The sequence below is a fragment of the Salvelinus sp. IW2-2015 genome, unplaced genomic scaffold (genome assembly GCF_002910315.2).
Source record: "Salvelinus sp. IW2-2015 unplaced genomic scaffold, ASM291031v2 Un_scaffold2773, whole genome shotgun sequence".
In the NCBI taxonomy this organism is placed as follows: Eukaryota; Metazoa; Chordata; class Actinopteri; order Salmoniformes; family Salmonidae; genus Salvelinus; species Salvelinus sp. IW2-2015.
The window spans coordinates 2,280-12,360 of record NW_019944075.1 but is presented as its reverse complement, the minus strand read 5'-3'; the positions used below and the strand labels follow the sequence as shown (position 1 = coordinate 12,360).

Sequence of the window (10,081 nt, the reverse complement as noted above, 5' to 3'; positions counted from 1 at the left end):
AAAGCTCGATAGAGACACATAGGATTGTTGGTCAAATTCGATCCACACACAGTTCATTGAGAAGACTAGCTATATACTTGACTGTGTGTTTGGGTCCTGAACCGTGGGGCCCATGGGCTATAGCTCAGGTACTCAGTCTGATGGGTTTGCCAACTCTGTAAAGTCACACATTTAAAAACAACTCAGAAAACACCCATTAGATTTCATAGTGATCATCTAAATATGGTCATTTATACCAGCTAGCAACTGGTCTGGATACAGTCACAACAGCCGCCCTGAGTCAAAATAACATACATAATCTCAAGGACGAAATAACACTCAAAAAGGAAAAACAAAACAAAAATCTATAAAACATTTTTTTGCATGAAAATCACTTCAATGTCCAATCACTAATAGGCTACTGAAATAATTTCATCAAATCAAATCATTGCTCTCTGAAATGACAAAAATATATTTATTCAACAAGTGAAGCATTCAAAGTAATTTCATGTCATGTTATCAATGCATTCTCATGTGTCTGTGTCTCTAAGTTTGTGTGTCTGTGTATGTGTCTGTGTGTCTCTTAAGTGTCTATGTTTGTGTGTTTGTGTCTGTCTACTACTGTATGCATGTTTCTTTGTCTAATTATCTGTCAACATGTACGGTACAGTTCAGAGGGAGTTCACAGGGAGTCCACAGAAGGCAGGTCGGAGGTGAACAGCTCCTTGTATAGAGGAGGGAAGACAGAGTGGACCATGAGCGGGTAGCGCTGGCTGAACCAGTGCAGCTTCTCCACATGAAGACTGCACAGAGACTGCAACACTGACACCTTCTGGTAGAGCTGGGGACAACACACACACAGAGCTAGTCAATGACAGTTCTACACACTGTCCAGTGATGTCATAGAAGGTAAACACCAGTGGTGGCAGTAGGGATGACCAGGGATGTTCTCTTGATAAGTGTGTGAATTGGAACATTTTCCTGTCAAAATGTAATGAGTACTTTTGAGTATCAGGGAAAATGTATGGAGTAAAAAGTACATAATTTTTTTTAGGAATGTAGTGAAGTAAAAGTAAAAGTTGACAAAAATATAAATAGTAAAGTAAAGTACAGATACCCCAAAAAACTACTTAAGTTGTATTTTAAAGTATTTTTACTTAAGTACTTTACACCACTGGTAACGCTCTCCACTCACTACTCCGTCAAACTTGAATGCGTGAGTGTGTGTGCGCGTGTGTATATGTGCAAGTGCCTGTGTGTTACCTTGTGCTGAAGGCTCTCCTGGTTGTCTCTGCGTAGCATGTGGCTGAGGCATACCTCCAAGTCTCTCCTCATTCTATGTACTCTGCCTCTATCCTCAAGACAGGGGCGATCTACACACACACACAAACAAAAATACACACAAAAAAAGATTAAAAGAGATAAAATAGATAATTTTATACCATTAATCAGTTTATTACGTTCTATGACTTTACGGATATGTGACTTTACGGATCTGTGACTTTATTGTACTAAGATTATCTGCAGTATCATTTTACAGAATGTGTGTGCATTTGTGTGTCTTACCTGGGTTAATGAGCACCAGTGAGCTGAAGAGAGCCATCTGCTGCTCAGTCAGTCTCAGGGCACACACACTGTGAGCGAAGTCAAACACCGCCACCATCAGATCACCACAGCCTGCAACAACACAGTTAGCATAGTTAGCACCACTAAGACTAGGAACCAATTGGTGAAGTTAATATGAGATCGTGTCCTCCGTAATTATTGGGACAGTGAAGGATTTAAAAAAAATATTTTGGCTCTATACTCCAAAAGTTTGTATTTGAAGTTAAAGTTCAGATGGTTAGACACACAAATATCATACAGCTTCCACATTAATGTAGAAGTATTAGCAAACATATTCTATTCTTTACAATAAAAGTGACTCCAAAATGACACAAAGCATTATTTACCATTAATTTCTATTGGGCACAAAATAATCTGAAAAACAACCAAAACAAACAGCAAATGCATCCAATAAATGTTTTGAGTCAAATGCTTGATGTAGTCATTGTGTGCAATGAATATGGGACCAAATACTTAACTTTTTACTATTTTAATACACATAAGTGAATTCGTCCCAATCATTTTGGTCCCCTAAAATGGGGGGGGGGNTATCATTTTACAGAATGTGTGTGCATTTGTGTGTCTTACCTGGGTTAATGAGCACCAGTGAGCTGAAGAGAGCCATCTGCTGCTCAGTCAGTCTCAGGGCACACACACTGTGAGCGAAGTCAAACACCGCCACCATCAGATCACCACAGCCTGCAACAACACAGTTAGCATAGTTAGCACCACTAAGACTAGGAACCAATTGGTGAAGTTAATATGAGATCGTGTCCTCCGTAATTATTGGGACAGTGAAGGATTTTTTAATATTTTGGCTCTATACTCCAAAAGTTTGTATTTGAAGTTAAAGTTCAGATAGTTAGACACACAAATATCATACAGCTTCCACATTAATGTAGAAGTATTAGCAAACATATTCTATTCTTTACAATAAAAGTGACTCCAAAATGACACAAAGCATTATTTACCATTAATTTCTATTGGGCACAAAATAATCTGAAACACAACCAAAACAAACAGCAAATACATCCAATAAATGTTTTGAGTCACAAGCTTGATGTAGTCATTGTGTGCTATGAATATGGGACCAAATACTTAACTTTTTACTATTTTAATACACATATAAGTGAATTCGTCCCAATCATTTTGGTCCCCTAAAATGGGGGTGCTATGTACCCTCAAATTAAAGCGGACAGTCTGCACTTAAACCTCAGTCATTGTTTGATTTCAAATCCAAACTTTTGGAGCAGAGCCATAAGAATAAAAAATCCTTCACTGTCCCAATAATTATGGAGGGCAGTGTAGCATCCATTCAACAGCTAAGACTAGGAACCAATGGACTAACCCAGAGACTTGAAAAGTTCAGTGCTGCCAAACTTCCCATCGAAGAAGACGGTGCTGTTCTCTGTGTTAAAACACCTGCTCATTCTGACCAGAACCACCTCCATCGAACCTGAGAGAGAGAGATGGAGGGAGGGAGAGAGAGAGAGGGGAAAGAATATTTAATAATGGCAATGTGCACTTCTTACAGGAAGACTTTTCTTGAGAGAGGACAGTAGAGTAAATAGTGATTGACAGGTGGATTCGGCTCACCAGTCTTGAGCAGGGTGATCTGGTCGTTCTGTCCAAGCCCACGGAACCCTGGGATGCGTTTGGCGAACTCCACACTCCACACGTACTGTACCGCTTCAGTCAGCCTCAGGCACAGTGCTGCCACATCTCATCTACTGACTGGAGACGGAGGAGAGGGAGGGAGGGAGACAAGAGAAAAGAGAGATGTGAGGGGAGAGGGAATTCCAAAAAGAGGTGAGAAGGAGGAAGAGAGAAACAAGATGTCTTCACATCTGGGCGGCAGATAGCCTAGTGGTTAGAGCGTTTGTACTAGTAACTGAAAGGTTGCAAGATCAAGTCCCCGAGCTGACTAGGTAAAAATCTGTCGTTACCCACTGTTCCTAGGCCGTCATTGAAAATAAGAATTTGGTTCTAAACTGACTAGTTAAAATAAAGTCAAATAAAAATAAAATGAAAAACTTGATTTCAGGGGTCAGACTTCTTTTAACTTATTAATGAAACTGTTATTTACTACTGACGACTGACTAATGATTTATACAGTGGGGCAAAAAAAAGTATTTAGTCAAGTCACCAATTTGTGCAAAGTTTCTCCCCACTTAAAAAGATTTGAGAAGAGGCCTGTAAATTTCATCATAGGTACATTTCAACTATGACGAAGACAAAATTAGGAAAAAAAATCCAGAAAATCACATTAGGATTTTTAATGAAATATTATTGCAAATTATGGTGGAAAAGAAGTATTTTGGTCAATAAAAAAAAGTTTTCACTTTCAATCAACTTGTTATATAACCCTTTGTGGCAATGACAGAGGGTCTCAAACGTTTTTCTGTAAGTCTTCACAAGGTTTCCCACACACTGTTGCTCGTCATTTTGGCCCCGTTCCTCCATTGCAGAATGCGCCTCTAGAGCAGTGATGTTTTGGGCTGTTCTGGGGCAACAACGGAACTTTGTCAACTCCCGCCAAAGGTTTTTCTATGGCGTTGGATCTGGAGACTGGGCTAGAGGCCACTCCAGGACCCTTGAAAATGCTATCTACGAAGCCACTCCTTCCGTTGGCCCGGGCGTGTAGTTTGTGTTTGAGATCATTGTCATGCTGAAAGACCAGCCACGTTTCATCTTCAATGCCCTTGCTGATGGAAGGAAGGTTTTTCATCCAAAATCCACGATACATGGCCCCATTCATTCTGTCCTTTACCGATCAAGTCGTTCCTGGTCCCGTTGCAGAAAAAAAAAACGCACCAAAGCATAGCATGGTTTCCACCCACATGCACTTTCACAGTAGGATATGGTTGTTCTTTGATGCAACTCAGCATTCTTTGTTCCACAAACACGACAAGTTGAGTTTTTTAACCAAAGGTTCTATTTTGGTTTCATCTGACCATATGACATTCTCACCAAATTCTTCTTCTGGATTATCCAAACTGCTCCTCTAGGCAAACTCAGAAGGGCCTGAATGTACTTGGTTAAGCAGGGGACACGTCTTTTGGCACTAGCAGGATTGAGTCCCTGTGCGCGCGTAGTGTGTTACTGAGTAAGGCTTTTGTACTTTGGTCCCAGCTTCTGCAGGTCATTCACTATGTCCCCCCGTGTGGTTCTGGGAATTTTTGGCTTCACCCGTTCTTTGATCATTTTGACCCCACGGGGTGAGATATTTTGCGTGGGGAGCCCCAGATCGAGGGAGATTATCAAAGGTCGGTCTTGTATGTCTTCCAATTTCCTAATAATATGCTCCACAGTTGATTCTTCAACCAAGCTGACTAAGCTCTTACATACTATTGCAGATTCAGTCTTCCGCAGCCTGGTGCAGGTCTACAATTTTGTTTCTGGTGTCCTTTACAGACCTCTTTGGTCTTGGCCATAGTTGGAGTTTGGGAGTGTGACTGTTTCAAGGTTTGTGGACAGGTGTCTTTTATACTGAATAACAAGTTCAAAACAGGTGCATTAATCGGGTAACGAGTGGAGACAGAGGAGCCTCTAATGAAGAAGTTCAACGGTCTGTGGAGAGCCAGAAATCTTGCTTGTTTTTTGTAGGTGACCAAATCACTTATTTTCCACCAATATTTGCAAATAAATTTCATTAAAAATCCTACAATGTGATATTTTCTGATTTGTTTCTCATCAAGTTTTGTCTGTCATAGTTGAAGTGTACCCTATGATGAAATTACAGGCTCTCTATCTTTTTTAGGGGAGGAAGGGGTAGAGATGGGAGAACTTGCAAATTGGTGGCTAACTAAATAACTTTTTTGCCCCACGTGAACGAAGACACAGTGATGTGTTGGTACAGTACCTTGCTCTGGTAGGCATGAGCTCCTCTCTGCTGAACAACTTCCATCTCAGAGCCTGCAGTTCCTCCAGTCTGAACTGACTGGTGTCCCTATGGGACCGCACAATACTGTCACACAGCTCCTCTATGTGAGCAGGGAGGGGCGGTAAGGGCAGTAGGGGGTTTGGGTATACGATCTAATTCCCATCCCTATCGTCTGGTCAGGAGAGGCTGACGGGAGTCGAACCCTGAAGAAGAGGAGTGGAGAGGAGGAAGGGGTAATAAATATTAAACAGTGCTAGTCTGATTATGTGTTTCGAGTGTGTGTATGTGTCCACTCCCTTACCTCTTTGTCTGAGTGCCCACTGCCAGGAGACACACAGGAGCCCTGGTAGGCCAGACTGGAGCCTGGGACTCGCCTGGGGAGCACACCAGGTAGGGGGCACATCTGTCGGGCAGGGTGGCAGCTCTGGCTCTCCAGGGAAGGAGTAGGCCGGAGCCGGGGCCTGGAGCAGGTGGGGTGTCCGGAAACGGCATGCTTGCTGGTGTAGGGCAGGGCGGGCTGGGCCTCTGCCTGGAGTGCTGCTGCTGCTGCTGACGGGTGTCTCTCCACCTCGGCACGCAGAGACTCACGCTGACGTTTCGACATCCGACCAACTTCACCGCTGGGAAACAAAAACAGTTTGGGTGGAGTTGAGTTGAATTACCTCATATAAAGTTAATAAAAGGTAAAATAAAATATATATTTTTAAGTAAAGTGATTTGAAAATGTTGTATTTATTCAACCTTTATTTTACCAGAGCCATCTTTTTTTTATGTGTGCATGCGTGTCGTCTCACCATCCCGGCTCATGCCCTGGGTCACACACTTCTGCAGTCGGCAGCTCTGGCAGCGGTTGCGGCTGGCTCTGTCTATAGGACAGTTACTCTGTCTGGAACAGGAGTAGGACACGGACGGCAGCTGGCTACGCCGGAAAAAACCCTGAGGGGGAGAGAGGACCATTGACATAACCAATGAAACCCCTGGAAATAAGTCTGTTTGTTATGTCTGCTTGGTCAGAGTGAAATCAGGTGTGTAGTGCTGCAGTCTCACCTTGCAGCCCTCGCAGGTGATGACTCCATAGTGAACTCCTGATGATTTATCACCACAGATCTTACAGGGAATCACCTCAATCTGAGCTACACACACAATAACACCACATTACAGTTCACACAACATTACAGTTAACACTAACAAATACAGTTAACCACACCACATTACAGTTAACAGAACACATTACAGTTAACAGTAAACACAATTACAAAAGTAAACAGTAACATCATTACAGTATCCACAAGTACAGCATTACATTAACACACCACATTACAGTTCACAGTAAACCACAAATACACTGTGGGATCTCAGTTGGTCAGCTAGAGCAGGATGGTAGCCAAAGTCCAAACCCAGATCCTTTCAGAACGGTACTTTCGTGTGAGCCCATTCGAACTGTCTTATTCAAGGAGATGGGAGACTTAGGGGAGTTAGGGTAGATTATGAGGAGACTTAGGGGAGAAGAGAAATGACAATATAGATTGATGGGTTAAGTAAAGAAAATAGCGGGCAGGAAGGGCGAAAGAGATTGTGAACCTAGACTGCAGATGGTTACTTGATTCTAACACCAAAACAGACTGAGAAGAGGGTTTGGTTGACGACACAATATAGGAGGGGGAAAGGTTTTTTTTGGAGATCTTGACAGTGGTACTTCACCTGATTTGATTCGTGACACTGCGTTGGAGTGTGTTCCAGCAGGCTATGTCAGTATATCTATCTCGGCATTGAGGTGTTGACCATTATCCCCTACCAATCAACAACACACTTCACAATGAAACGAGCAGCACATATTTCGATGGCTTTTGCATACAATAAAGTTTGGGTTTTTGTTAAAAAAGAGAATAATTTGGCTTGGTTGTCATCAAACAGTTTGCACAAAGAGTGAAAGAAATGAATTAATTCTGGTTTTCCTGCTTCATTAGCATTTGTCTTACCAAATTTGTTTAAAAATGGGTAACAGGAAATGACATTCAAATACGCGACGACAGACAAGAAGAACAACAGTTAGGAGGGAAGTATTTGCGAATGGATGAGAAGGAGGAGGAAGGTGAAGGTGTCAACCTCATCTTTTCAAGGCGTTAATGGCTTCTTTTCTCGCTCTGACTATTCCTTCTTTCATCCTCACCTGCTCGCTCTCTCCATCCCTCTTCTCTCTATCTGTCTATAAAGGTATAGTGGGTGCTGCAGTAATAGAGTCGGTTTCACTTGGTTGACACTGGCCAGAATGGTCCATCTCCTCTCCCGCCCCCCCTCCTCCCCTCCCCCCTCCTCGATTCATTCAACAAATCTACATTTATTACATTCTCAGAACATGATGAAAAATAAATACGCTATTTCCGTCTTGTGATGTTTAGGGGAGGTTCCGGTGAAGAGTGTTTGTCTTTCTAGTTGTGCTGGTTGGGTGTGTAAGTTAGTTTTTGTTCAAGCGGATGTAGACAATCCCTTGTGTACATTGTGGAACAATATATTGTGTTAAATGGTGGCTGTGTGTGTGTCTGTGTGGGTTCAAGTGTTGTTTTGTGGCTCCCTCTTTTCAGTTTGTGCCACAGGGTGAACTCCAGAGCCGTAAGAGGGCAGTCAGCAGTGTGTTATTTTTGAATGATGTGACTAGAACCTCCTGCACATCTGATAAAGAATACACACTATACTGCACATCTGATTAGAAAACACAATATACTGCCCACACTGATAGAATACACACTATTACTGGCGCACATCTGAAAGAGAATACACACTATACTGCACATCTGATAGAATACACGACTGATACTGCACATGAAGAAATCACTATACGAACATTATGAATACACACTATACTGAACATTCTGATAGAATACCACTAACTGACATCTTATAGTAGCCAGCTATACTGCACATCCTAGTACCTATGCAGCTCTGATATGAATACACTCTATACTCGCACATCTGATAGAATACACACTATCATCTTGCAACGGAGTCTGATGATGAAATACACCACGACTATACTGACATCGATCATACACACTGCGCACTCGATAGTAGAAATACACACTATACTGAACATCTGATAAGAATACACACATATACTTGAAACTTGCTGATATGAATACACAGTTTACTAGCTGCACATCTGATATGAATACACTACGATACGTGGAACATCTTATTAGAATTATCACACATATACTGAACATCTGTTATAGGGAAGTACACCACTATACTGAACATCTGAATAGAATACATCACTATACTGCACATCTGATAACGAAATACACCACTATACTGACATCTGATAGAAGACACACTAGGTACTGAACGTCTTGATAGAATACACACTATACTGCACATGCTGGATAGAATACACACTATAACTGAACATCTGATAGAATATCACACTTATACTGCACATCTGAAAGAGTAACAAAGACTAAACCCTAAAAGACTCATTAATGCATGATATTGTTCTTATGTGCAGTATAAAAACAACTGAAACAACACTTCATGAAGACTGACCTAATTGTGTGAGAATGTTTAATGGGTGAAAGTGGATAGACAGAATGTGGATGGGTGGGGGTAGGAGTTAGAACAAGTAGAAAGTGACTGCCTGCCAAAACTGTATAGGAGAAGAGAAGCTAAAGAGGAGAGAGAGCAAGAGAGAGAGAGAGGGATGTCCAGTAGGTCTGCTGTTTTTTGCTCTCTCAGGTTCTGAATTCTGACCTCAAACAAGCAGGAAACCAACCTGACCGCAGCAACCTTTCACTGTTGAGCGCACATACACACATGTTATGTTTCTATCTTTCCATTCAATTGGGATTGAGGACGCAGTTTGTACTGCAGGCCCTGTATGAGGATCAGCAATACATAGACAACATTTGGTGTTGGGATGTGGACTTGTCATTCTCCTCCACATTAGATGACATTGATGATTTAAAACACGAGAATCATTATGCAACTGCCACAGCAAACTGGTTGTTTCTGCATCGGTTGGTCCATTCTCGGTCAAACTCTACCCTCTATCTCTGCTCTATTCTCTTTTCTTCATCTTATTCTGAAGCCATTCGATTGCTGATAATTGGTCTATTTCCTCTTTTATGTTGTCTTTATTCTCATATCGTCTCCACCCTATTTACTTAGACCCAGTCTAGATATTAATCTGTCTCTCAAAACTATATCTATATTGAGGTCTTCGGCGATCACCAGACCATTGTCTTAGTGTCTTCTGTGAAATGTGCACAGCAGCCCTATCTTGAAGCTGTTTTACATGGCGATCTACTAAACCCCAGGCAGGCCTTCCATCTAGTTAAAAGAATGCACCAGCTAACATTGGGTATAGCAGCTAACGCTGGCTAACTGCTAACCCGGCTAACGCTAACGGCTCCAGACTTCATGCAGAGCGTCATTTTACCCGGAGCCTCCTCCGGACATACTGTTTGAGTAGCACCAGTGGTGGTATTGCTGGAAACGGTTATGAAGGAGCGATTGGACAGCTAGCTAATATACACATGACCTCCTACATCTTCCGTCTCCTTCTGACTAGTCCACCATGTAGTGTCTGCTACGGCCTTACTATGGGCCTGGGGACATATA

The 10,081-nt window shown here is 42.1% G+C and overlaps 1 pseudogene; it reads right to left on the bottom strand.

Annotated features, from left to right (window-relative positions):
• Positions 1 to 431: 431 nt before the first annotated feature.
• LOC112074710 (nuclear receptor ROR-gamma-like) overlaps positions 432 to 10,081 on the bottom strand; it is an 11,909-nt pseudogene continuing 2,259 nt past the window's right edge.